The following is a 12,116-nucleotide window of genomic DNA, read 5'->3' on the forward strand; positions in this document are numbered from 1 at the left end:
CACCTGTGAGCTGGGACGAAGACCTGGCAAGCGGGAGTCCGTCGTTCGAGTCCGGGACACTGGCCTTCCCCCGCCGCTGCGCTGGCCCACCCACGCGGCCGCTTAGAGAAGAGAAACACTGGGACGCCACATCCGAGGTGTCTCCGTCCGATTCACGACTTCGTCCTCAATAATTAAACGGGCCACCTCGCGATGCGCGTTTCCAGTCAACTGGCCGAAACGGCGACACGAGATACACGCCGCCGCTCACGCAAGTAGAAGGATTCGCAAACGACACAGCTGCCAGTATCCCAGCCAGAACAATCCAGCAAGAAACCCTTGTACAAAACTTTTATTGAAAGTTATCTTATGTAAAACTTCTGTTTCATTCTACCTCATACCTGAGCCAAGGATGAACCCACCCTGCAAAAATGTTGTTAAGAGAGGAAAAGTAATGTATTGAGTGTTTTTCGCCCTGACATAATGCTTTAGAATCAAATGCCCTTCGCAGTAATGCTCATCCTGACAGCTGACCAGGACAAACAGAGAAAACCCAGTTACAGTACGGAGTAGTGAGGAGCGGAGGGTATTCGTGGTGAAGGGGCGCCGTCGAGAATAGCGACGACTACAGATACGACGTGTCCTCTGTGTCAGGGGACGAAAAGCAGTTCGCTATAAAATTAACGAACAATGCTAACAAGTTAGAAATTACTACAATAATAGTGATTGCGATATTTCTCTCGGCAGTTTAAAACCGAGTAAGTGAGCGAGTAAGGTGACAAGGAAAGTAACAATAGCTACAGTTGTGCTATAGCATACAATGTAAAGAATTTCAAGCAAATAGTGTCAGATTAAGTAACACTACAATTAACGGTAACAGTCGAAGACACTAGCAGGAAGATAATTACGGAGTTACAGTTACAAGGACAATAGATAAAGGCACAGAAACAGAGATAGTTGGAGAGTAGATGCAATTTCAAGATAGCATTCAGAGAAGGAGAGATGTTGCAAAAGATTAGTATTAAATTAAGGTGAGAGGTGTTAAGTTTTCGCTTTGGCTCGCGTAGTTTCTCTTGATGCTGTTCAGTTCTGACACGTTTCTAAATGCGTTCTTTTAAGGGGGGGGGGGGGGTCTCAATTACGCTGTCGTCCAGAGTACGTACATTCTGAAGGCCGAAATGGGGTGTGGCGCTGTTTTAAATCCTTAGATAGTCCTTTGTAAGATCTTGTCTTATTGTAAGCCCTGTCCTTGCAATTTTTTTTTCGTGGCTGAAGATCTGCGTCCTTTTTCGGTATAAGACAAATTTGATAATTGTTGGACGAGATTTCGAAGCACCTTATAATCTACGTACCATCCAATAACTCGTACCAGTGTCTACCTTACCTATGTCAATGCCTAATATTTCTCGTGCGACCTGTATAAGGAGGTCATCTGTGTATTCCGGCTCATCTTTGCTGCGCCAAACAGCCGTAGGCTATTTCGCCTTTTTATGTAGACTGAAGGTGAAGCGAGGAGAACGGAAGAAACTATTAAGGTAAGCTGCACTGGGACCTTACGCAGAATCAGCGGCAATGAGAAAAAATGTATGCAACCCTGGGACTCGAACCGGCGGTCCGCTGCTACCTGATTCATTGCTCGTAGAGGCGAATCAGTTATATGAAAGCGTGCTGTCCGTTTATTCAAACATGTCACAAAGAACAGACATCGCGTATCCCTAATATTTCGCCTTTACTGCCCTCTCGGAAATTCGTCACACTCAAATTATTCTCGGGACCGAGAGCTGTTTGAAACTCCAAGTATAAAGCTCTGAAATGTTTAGCGATTCGTGAACCGTGTATCGAAAAGAAATATTAAACGCCACTGAAGGGGAAGCGTTTACCGAGGGCGACAAAAATGTTGTTTCTACTCAAGTCGGATTTCAATGTGGCTGTGAAGTTATCTGGTAACGCAGGACAGGTCTAGGTGAAAAGAGGGTAATTGTTGGATGTTATTAACGGCCTCCCGATTCCGTCGAGACAGAGTTATTCAAAGGAAGTCTACGCTCAGTAGTGCGGAAGTACCCAAATCGTGCAGTATTAGTTCCGAGCATAGACTAGGACACCGACGGATTCATTACAAGGTTTCCACATAAGTAGCCTTGCGGAGTACTGTTGAACATGTTTTTTCGAAAACTGTCTTGAGCAGCTAGTTCGAGAGCGCACATACAATGGAAATACACACATTAAAAAAATTGCATGACCCCGGTTCCCAGAACTCGGAAAGATACTCGTTGACTGTGGATATCGTATCACACACACACAGTCCCTTTGACTGTTTACAGATGTCACTAAACCCGACCACAGATGTGAGCAACCGTGTATGAGCAGCGCCTATTTGACAGACGGGGTCCGACTCATCCACCACGAAGGAGGTACACGGCTCGTGTTTTCTGTAGTTCAATCGTGCCTAGACCGTCAGTGCAGCGGTCCGCATTGTTAGTTTGTGCCAGGAAGTGTCGAGGCGACTCGGAGTAAACGAAAGCGATGCCGGTGACCTGCCTCGCTCAGGCTGCCCGGGGGCGACTACGGCAATGGATGACCGCTGCCTACGGATTATGGCTCGCAGGAACCCCGACAGCAAAGCCAACTTGTTGAATAATGCTTTTCGTGCAGCCACGGGACGTCGTGTTACGACTCAAACTGTGCACAGTAGCCTGCACGATGCACGTCTTCACTCCCGACGTCCGTGGCGAGGTCCATCATCGCAACCACGACCCAGTGCAGCGCGGTACCGATGGGCCCAACAATATGCCGGATGTACCTCTCAGCATTGGCATCACGTTCTCTGCACCGATGAGTCTCATATATACCTTCAACCAGGCAATCGTCGGAGACGTCCTTGGAGGCAACCCGGCCAGGCTGAACGCTTTAAATACACTGTCCAGTGACATAGAGGTTCCCTGCTCTTTTGGGGTGGCATTATGTGTGGCCGATGTACTCTCTCGTGGTCATGGAAGGCGCCGCAACGGCAGTACAACGAAATCGGCAGTATACAGTATATTGCCGAGGCATTCGTCTTCATGGACGACAATTCGCGGCCCCATGGTGCACATCTTGTGGATGACTTCCTTCAGGATAACGACATCGCCCGACTAGTGTGGCCAGCGTGTTCTTCAGACATGTGCCGGCCGGAGTGGCCGAGCGGTTCTAGGCGCTACAGTCTGGAGCCGGGCGACAGCTACGGTTGCAGGTTCGAATCCTGCCACGGGCATGGATGTGTGTGATGTCCTTAGGCTAGTTAGGTTTAATTAGTTCTAAGTTCTAGGCGACTCGTGACCTCATAAGTCAACTCGCATAGTGCTCAGAGCCATTTGAACCATTTTTCTCCAGACATGTACCCTATTGAACATACCTGGGACAGACTGAAGATGGCTGTTCATGGCCGACGTGGCCCTCCAACCACACTGAGTGATCTACGCCGAATCGCCGTTAGGAATGGGACAATCTGCGTTGATGAACTTGTGGATAGTATTCCACGACGAATACAGGCGCGCATTAATTCAAGAGGACGTGGTAGTGGGTATTACAGGTTCCGGTGTGTACACCAATCTGGCAACCGACTGTGAAGGTCTCGCTGTATGGTGGTACAACATGCAATTTGTGGTTTCTATGAGCAATAAAAAGGGCGGAAACGATGTTTATATTGATCTCTATTCCAATTTTCTGTACAGGTTCCGGAACCAACCGAGGTGATGCAAAAATTTTTTTGATGTAAGTATTTTAGAGCATGTAGCTACAAAGATGCCTGGACTCACCGAGGGTGTCACTACAGAGACAGACGTTAGTGATAATGACGTCGTCGTAGCGACGATGGTTACTTAAGTTATTAAATCAATCAAGAAAGCTAGGAGAGTAGTTGAGCAGAAAAGCGGTTGTCAGAATCTCAAACAGTGAATGGACATTATTTAGTTCCAGCATGATGGATGTAGAGTAATTATAGGCGAAGTTTGAACAGATTCTAAATCGTGCTGTGGAAAAGTATGTGCCTAGTAAGTGAATGAAGGATGAAGAAGATACATTGCGGAAAATGATGAGGAAGCAGAGACTTTTGCACTCTCAGATCAACAGAGAGCAGGCTAACAACAATTAAAGGTTAGTAGGGATTCGTGCGTCTGTGGAAAGATCGAGGCTCGAGCACAAAGCTGCCACCGTCATACCTTAACAAATTATCTTGAAGAGATCGCGAGACTATTCTGGTCCTACATAAAACCGTTGAGTACGGCGAAGCTTCTGCCCAGTCGTTGAACAGCCTGGTGTGCTAGTAGAAAACAACAAAAGGAATGCTGAAGTTTTAAATTTCGTGTTTAAGAAATATTTCACGCAGCAGGATCGTAGAAACATACAGTCGTTAAACTCTCATGTCGACACCACGGTCATGGACATCCGTGGCCTAGAGAAGCAGCTGGAAGATTTGGTAACAAATAAGTCGCCAGGTCCTGACGGAATACCCATTCGGTTCCACAAACGGTACTCTACAGCATTGGCGCCTTACTTACATTGCATTTATCGTGAATCTCGTGCCTAACGCAAAGTCCCAAGTGACTGGAAAAAAGTGGCTCCTATATACACTACTGGCCATTAAGATTGCTACACTACGAAGATGACGTGCTACAAACGCGAAATTTAACAGACAGGAAAAAGATGCTGTGATATGCAAATGATTTGCTTTCCAGGGCATTCACACAACATTGGCGCCGGTGGCGACACCTACAACGTGCTGACATGAGGAAACGTTCCAACCGATTTCTCATACACAAACAGCAGTTTACCGGCGCTGCCTGGTGAAACGTTGTTGTGATGGCTCGTGTAAGGAGGAGAAATGCGTACCATCACGTTTCCGACTTTGATAAAGGTCGGATTGTAGCCTATCGAAATTGCGGTTTATCGTATCGCGACAATGCTGCTCGCATTGGTCGAGATCCAATGACTGTTAGTAGAATATGGAAACGGTGGGTTCAGGAGCGTAATACAGAACGCCGTGCAGGATCCCAACGACCTCGTATCACTAGCAGTCTAGGTGACAGGCATCTTATCCGCATGGCTGTAACGGATCGTGCAGCCACGTCTCGATCCCTTAGTCAACAGGTGGGGACTTTGGCAAGATAACAACGATCAGGACGAACAGTTTGAGGACGTTTGCAGCAGCATGGACTATCAGCTCGGTTACCCTTGACCTGGGTGCACAAATGGCAAAACGTCATTTTTTCGGATGAATGCAGGTTCTGTTTACAGCATCACGAAAGCGTGTATTCGTCATCGCCATACTGCTGCATCACCCCGCGTGATGGTATGGGGAGCCATTGGTTACACGTCTCGGTCACCTCTTGTCCGCATTGGCGGCACTTTCAACAGTGGACGTTACATTGCAGATGTGCTACGACGCGTGGCTCTACCCTTCATTTCAGCAGGATAATGCAAGACCACATGTTGCAGGTCCTGTACTGGCCTTTGTGGATACTGAAAATTTGCGACTGCTGCCCTGGCCAGCACATTCTCCAGATCTCTCACCAACTGAAAAGGCCTGGTCAATGGTAGCCGAGTAACGGGCTCGTCACATTACTCCAGTCACTACTCTTGATGAACTGTGGTATCGTGTTGAAGGTGCATGGGCAGCTGTACCTGTACACGCCATCCAAGCTCTGTTTGACTCAATGCCCAGGCGTATCAAGGCCGTTATTACGGCCAGAGGTGGTTGTTCTGGGTACTGATTTCTCTGGATCTATGCACCCAAATTGCGTGGAAATGTAATCACATGTCAGTTATAGTATCATATATTTGTCCAATGAATACCCGTTTATCATCTGTAGCAATTTTAATGGCCAGTAGTGTATAAGAACAGTAATAGGACGGACCTGCCAAATGACAGCCCAATATCGTTATCATCCGTTTGCTGCAGAATTCTTGAACATACAGCGACGGAAAAAATCGCAACACCACAAGCAGTTGTGCGAGATAAACGAAAGTTGGTAGGCGTGTTTTTACACTTGAAAAATAGTTTCTATTTTAATTTCGCGTAAGAGTGGTGTTAGTAGGGGCAGTGTGAGGGTGCAAATCAGGTCTGATGTAAATACACGCAGTGGCGGTTGTGAGCGTTAGTTACCTTCTAGATTGGACGAGATCTTAGTCAAGAATGCCTTTGAGGAGACAGAGACGCCATTACGATCATCTTACTGAGTTTGAACGAGGTTGTGTAATAGGGCCACGAGAAGCTGCATGTTCCTCCAGCGATTTCGCAGGTGACTTGGCAGAAATGTAGCACTGTATACGATTACTGGCAGCAGTGACCGCGAGAATGTACGGTTGCAAAAAGCCCGGGCTCCGACCGGTCGTGGCGCTACCAAGAGGGAAGGCAGTCGTGTCTGGCGCATCACATTTCTTCTGCAGCAGCAATTCGAACAGCAGTCGGCGACATAACGAAATGTTAAATTCGATTACTTCAGGGACAGCCCCGAGCCAAGGCGCCTAGTAGCATTTCACTGACCCCCAAACCACCGGCATTTGCGACACAAAACTGACACCGCACACCATTACAACACAATGCGTGCCCGTTTCAATGCTTGCATTCAACATTCTGATCGTTACATCTGTTATTAACTTACCAGCACGTCACTTTTGCAACGGCTTATTTCGCGCTAGCATTGCCCTGTGATGCTGCAATGTTAATTATTTAAATTTCCTACATGGACAGACGTATTCCCGAAATTTCATTACTCTACATGATTTTTTTGTTTGTTTGTTGCTGTGATTTTTTTTACCGCCAATTCATTTGTCCAATCGCGGAAGCCGTCAGGCGCTGACGCCACCCTGCAACACACCTCTGCCAGGCAGGCTGCATCGAGCACAGCCCCTGTAAGTCAGTAACTGCACAGTCCACCGAGCTAAGAAAGTTGAAGCTCGGTCCGCAGAGGTCCTTCGTGTACACGAGACACAACAACAGGTGGTTCACGCAACCGCGACAGGGTCACTGCTGCTATGGACCTTCTGCTGCATCCACCGTGACACATGCTGCCACACGAGTGTAAGTGTGCCTCCCGGGCAGTCCCGCCGTAGTCGACAATTGGTGCCGACCGCTACAAACACAGCATTGCCTCCGACCGCACACCGCCTTCGCTTCCTGTCTTCAGAGTTAACTATACAGGCGGCGCTTCTATGAAATTGGCAAAAATTTACATACACCATTTAAAGAATATTATGTTTTTGAAGAAAACTACACTGTCACAAATTCCCTTTACCTAACAGCTAAAATCTTTTCCATTCCTGATGATGGTAATTTCGTATCCTTTAACGTAGTTCATTTACTTACTAACATTCCCATTTATGGGACTATTAAAATTACTGATGAGAATCTTCTCCAATACAAAATTCTAATGTACAAGAAATTAAAGATGTCATAAGGTTATTACTTCTGATACTCTCCTACAACTATTTCCAGTTTAACGCAGAAATATTTGCCGTGCCCATTTGTATAACAAGTACGCTTGCTAACAGTTTAACAAAACTGTCTTTAGGTACGGATCTTTCTGTGAGCGGTTGTATATAATTACTAAACATGGAGCTATTGTATCAGCACACTCAGAGGAACCCGACTGGTATACAATCTGGACCGGAAGCCTTGCCTTTATTAAGTGATTTAAGCTGCTTTGCTTCACCGAGGATTTTACTTCTAAGCTTCTCATCTTGGCACTTTCTGTTGACTGGACTTCAGGAATACTTACTTCGTATTCTTTGCTGAAGGAGTTTCGGAAAACCATGTTTCTTAACTCTACTTTAGTGGCACTGTCATCAGAGACTCCACCGTTATTTGCGCGCAGTGAAGGTGCTGATTGCGTCTTGACACTGGTGTAATTCACGTATGACCAGAATCTCTCTGGGTTTTTCGCCAGATTTCGAAACAGAGTTATGTTGCGGAAATTATTAAGAGCATCTGGCACTGAAGTAGCCGCTATATGTAGAACTTCTACGAAACTTCGCCAGTCTTGGGGATTTAGGATTCTTTCAGATTTGCATGCTTTTTCGTTGCTTCTGCAACAGCGATTTCACCAGTTTTGTCCATGGGGGATCAGTATCATCACTTATTAATTTATGTGGTATATATATCTCTCAATTGCAATCGATACTATTTCTCTGAAATCATTCCACATCTTTTCTACGCTTACATGATCAGATCGGAAGGAGTGGAGGCTGTCTCTTTAAAAAGCGTTAAGAGCATTATTAGCTTTTTTTAAAAAGATGTACTTTGAGTTTCTTTTTGATGGTTGTAGGTGTTACAGTATTCAGTGTAGCAGAAACTGCCTTGTGGTCGCTAATCCCTGTATTCGTCATGATACTAACTATTCATCTAGGAATATTTCCTTCTAAGAGGTCAAGTACGTTTTCGCAACCATTTATGCTTCGAGTGGGCTCACGAACTAATAGTTCAAAATACTTTTTTGAGAAAGCATTCAGTACTGTTTCAGATGACATTTTATGCCTGCCGCCTGCTTTAAACGTACAAATTTTCCAGCATATCGAGGATAGATTGAAATCACCACCGACTATAATTGTGTGAGTGGGGTACCTATTTGAAATGAGACTCACGTTTTCTTTCAACTGTTCAGCAACTATATCCTCTCAGTCGGGGGTCGGTAAAACGATCCAGCTTAGTCCGATTGACAAGTATAGCCTCTACCCATATTATTTCGCAGGAACTATCTACTTCAGTTTCACTACAAGGTAAACTACTTCTGACTGCAATAAATACTCCAGCACAAACTGTATTTCATCTATCCCTTCTCAACGTAGTTAAGTAAATCCGAAATTTTTTCAGACGACCTATTTCCGGCTTTAGCCAGCTTTCCGTACCTATAACTGTTTGAGCTTCAGTGCTTTCTATTAGGGCATGGAGCTCTGGTTCTTTCCCAACACAGCTACGATAATTTACAACACCGATCGTTTCTACAATCGCCTTACTGTGTGTTACCTGCCCCATTTTAGACGGACGCCATTTCTATGTTTTCCTAAGACCCTCTAATCTACAAATCCGCCCCCGCTACCCGTGTAGCCGCTTCCTGTGTCTAGTGGACTCCTGACATATTAAGCAGAATCCAGAAACCCACCACCCTATGTCACAAGTCAAGGACTCTGAGGCCTACACAGTCACATAACCGCCCGAGCCTATGGTTCATACCTTCCACTCAGCTCTGCACCGAAGGACCACAGTCAGTTCTGTCGATGATGGTGCAGATTGTGAGCTCCGCCTTAATCTCGCTTAACCATATCCGCTAACCAAAACCAGAGAGAATCTCCTCCAATCCAAAGCGACACACGCCATTGGCACCGAGTTGGGCCATTGGGCCACCACCTGCAGTTGGGTGCACCCTGTACTTATCATGGCATCCGGAAGCACTCTTCACAAATCAGGAATGACTCCCCCACCTTGTGCACACTGCCATCCTTCCCCTCCTTGGCAGCCATGTTACTAAGGCAGCCCAACTACGTCTCTATTATTGGAGTTCCGAACTACCAGCAAACTCACCTTCTGTGAACGCCCAGAATTTGCGTTCCAAGAAGCTTCCTCTGGAGAACCCTCGACAGGTCCCTCAAAAAGTCTTTCGCAGTCTGCCAGACTTTGGAATGATCTCTCACTCGACCACAGGTGAGGGATTAACCACAGCGCTGCAGACCAACATAAATTTAGGATAATGTCATCAGTGCTGCTCAGAAATCTGCAGTCTGAGAAGACAATTCCAAATGCAAGGGGAAAAGACACAAGAATGCTGTAAGTAAATATCAGAAACTTATCTATTATAAAGAATGTTCCTAGATGTTGATAGCGACCAAAATTGTAAATTCCACTTACGATGTTTTAAAACAATTAACTGATATGGTAAAATAAACGAAGTCTGCTTTTCTTCATGGTTAAGTGACGTTACGTATATATCTGTTTTGTATTTTTATTCGTCCATGCCTTTCCTTTAAGCACTCACTCAAGCTAAACAGGTCTCTGCTGCCATGTCATTATCACTTGTCATCGATGAAGGGTGGAAAACAAAGAAAAGAGTATTTACTTTCTTTTGTGTGATGGCGGATTTAGGGAGTGGGGATGCGTGGCAGAAGCGCATTCTTACGCAACTTTGGTGAAAATAAACGTACGTTTATACCGTAAGCGCGTTGCGTACGTTGATTAGGCCTCTATAATCATACTGATATACTAAAAAGGACAACCAAATCACCATCCGCTGCAACGTGGATAATAGCAGGAGAAGATTTGTTTTTAATTTTTAGACATTACTACAGACTCTGCAACATTCGAAGCATAAGGGACAGTTACAATTCGAAGGATGTAAGAAAAAGTTCGAATAATTAATTCTATATAACTCGCCTTCCCATCTAGAGTAATCAGGAAAAATCGAAATAAAATTTCGACTTTTTTTCTATTGTATTCCCAGTTTTCTTACATGTTATTTGCTTTTGTATTTGAAACGGAAGGCACACACAAATCTTCAAAAATACATAAATTCAGCTTCATTCATTTTTCAATGCTGAACAAACTGTTACGAATGGATGCATTTTGTGAACTAAATTTCTTATAATCAACCTTATGTCTTTGGAGTTGGCGTGTCACTCCTTATTTGCATCTGAAACTTCGGTTCCCAGAGTAACCGTTAATGATTTAGGGTTCCGTTAAGCTATAACCTCCGACAAATACCTTTTCTACCCTGCTTTGGGTAAGCCAATTCCATAAGCTTTCAGCAAGAGGCGGGAACTCGCCTTGCCGGTCTGCTTGCTCCCGCCTTTTAAAACTTATCAGCAACATTATCTTTCTGCTCGATGATCGTTTGCAGGATGGATAGTGGAATCCCGAAACAATTCGTTACCTGCTACTTCTCGTTGCTTTCCACAGTGTCATAACTCGTTTCTGTTTTACGAAAGTCGAAAACTTCCTGGAAGGTATTCTGACGTGAAAACGTCTAGTTTCTCCTTGGTCGGAGTTTCCTATGTGACAAAATGGCGTTAGATTTGAATCACTAATAACTACGAGACCGATAGTGCGCAAACAAAGGTTCAGTCCACGCCGCCTGTACGTGGTTGTCGCTTATTGCCTGTGTTGTCATCGTACTAGTGTAGGCATATGCGCGTCATTGTTACAAATCAGGTTTGTGAAAAGTTATAAACTGGTGTAGCTGTAAGCTAGGATTCTGATTTGGGTGTCATTGCGATGGACAGCTTAGGGAGCGCCACTAGGACTCATAGAAAATAAAAATATTAGCGGGATATAAACGAAAATCTATATTGAGTTTAAACCTATCACACAAAGGAAGAATTCGTCTCATAGGACTTGTAAATATGCTCTAAATTACAGAAAAAGCGACAAAAGCCCCCCCAGAAGCCTAAAAAGTGCAGCGCGGAGAGAATGCGACAGCTCCCGCCGACTCGGAAGAAACGGCGCAACGCGATAACGTACTCTAAGGCTATATCGTACACCGGCCCCTGAAAGTCCAAAATGCTGAGTAACTGTGTGACCACTGTATTAAAGATATTGATAAATGAACTACTTATTAATATGAAACACATGTTACGATTTTATCCTGAAGTTTTCACGAAAAATCTACGGCGCAGACCTGAACTGCACACACAGAAATTTATTTGCAGCTGATTAATAATATGCTGTGGTATGATGAAACAAACAGAATTATCCGATGTAAGCTAGGCGTTGACTTGTAATTATAGAATGTCTGCGGGTCGTTCTGCTATGGCAGTCCTCTCGATTAGTGAAGAAGTTTCTTCGGTTTTCTCGAGGCATTTGGGAACAGGTTGAAACAAACGATTAACAAGCGTCGACTGCATACAGTCGCAAAGGCTGATTTCAAATGTCTCTGATAACTGTAAAGCTACTTCAGCTGGGTTAGGAGGACAGCTACCAGTCGGAGGTAAACACTTCCCCCTCACATCGTTCTAATGTTGCCGGCTACACTACGCCACTCAGCGTCTGATGTAAACACAGCCGACAACAGGAAGTGCTGTATTGTGGTCTAGTGGTAGGGGGTCTGGAACGTTCCAGCGCCTCGGCTGGGGCTATTCGCCTCCACCTCTGCCCTGGCATGTGGCGCATGCCGGGC

This window comes from Schistocerca gregaria, unplaced genomic scaffold (assembly GCF_023897955.1).
Source record: "Schistocerca gregaria isolate iqSchGreg1 unplaced genomic scaffold, iqSchGreg1.2 ptg000394l, whole genome shotgun sequence".
Lineage (NCBI taxonomy): Eukaryota > Metazoa > Arthropoda > Insecta > Orthoptera > Acrididae > Schistocerca > Schistocerca gregaria.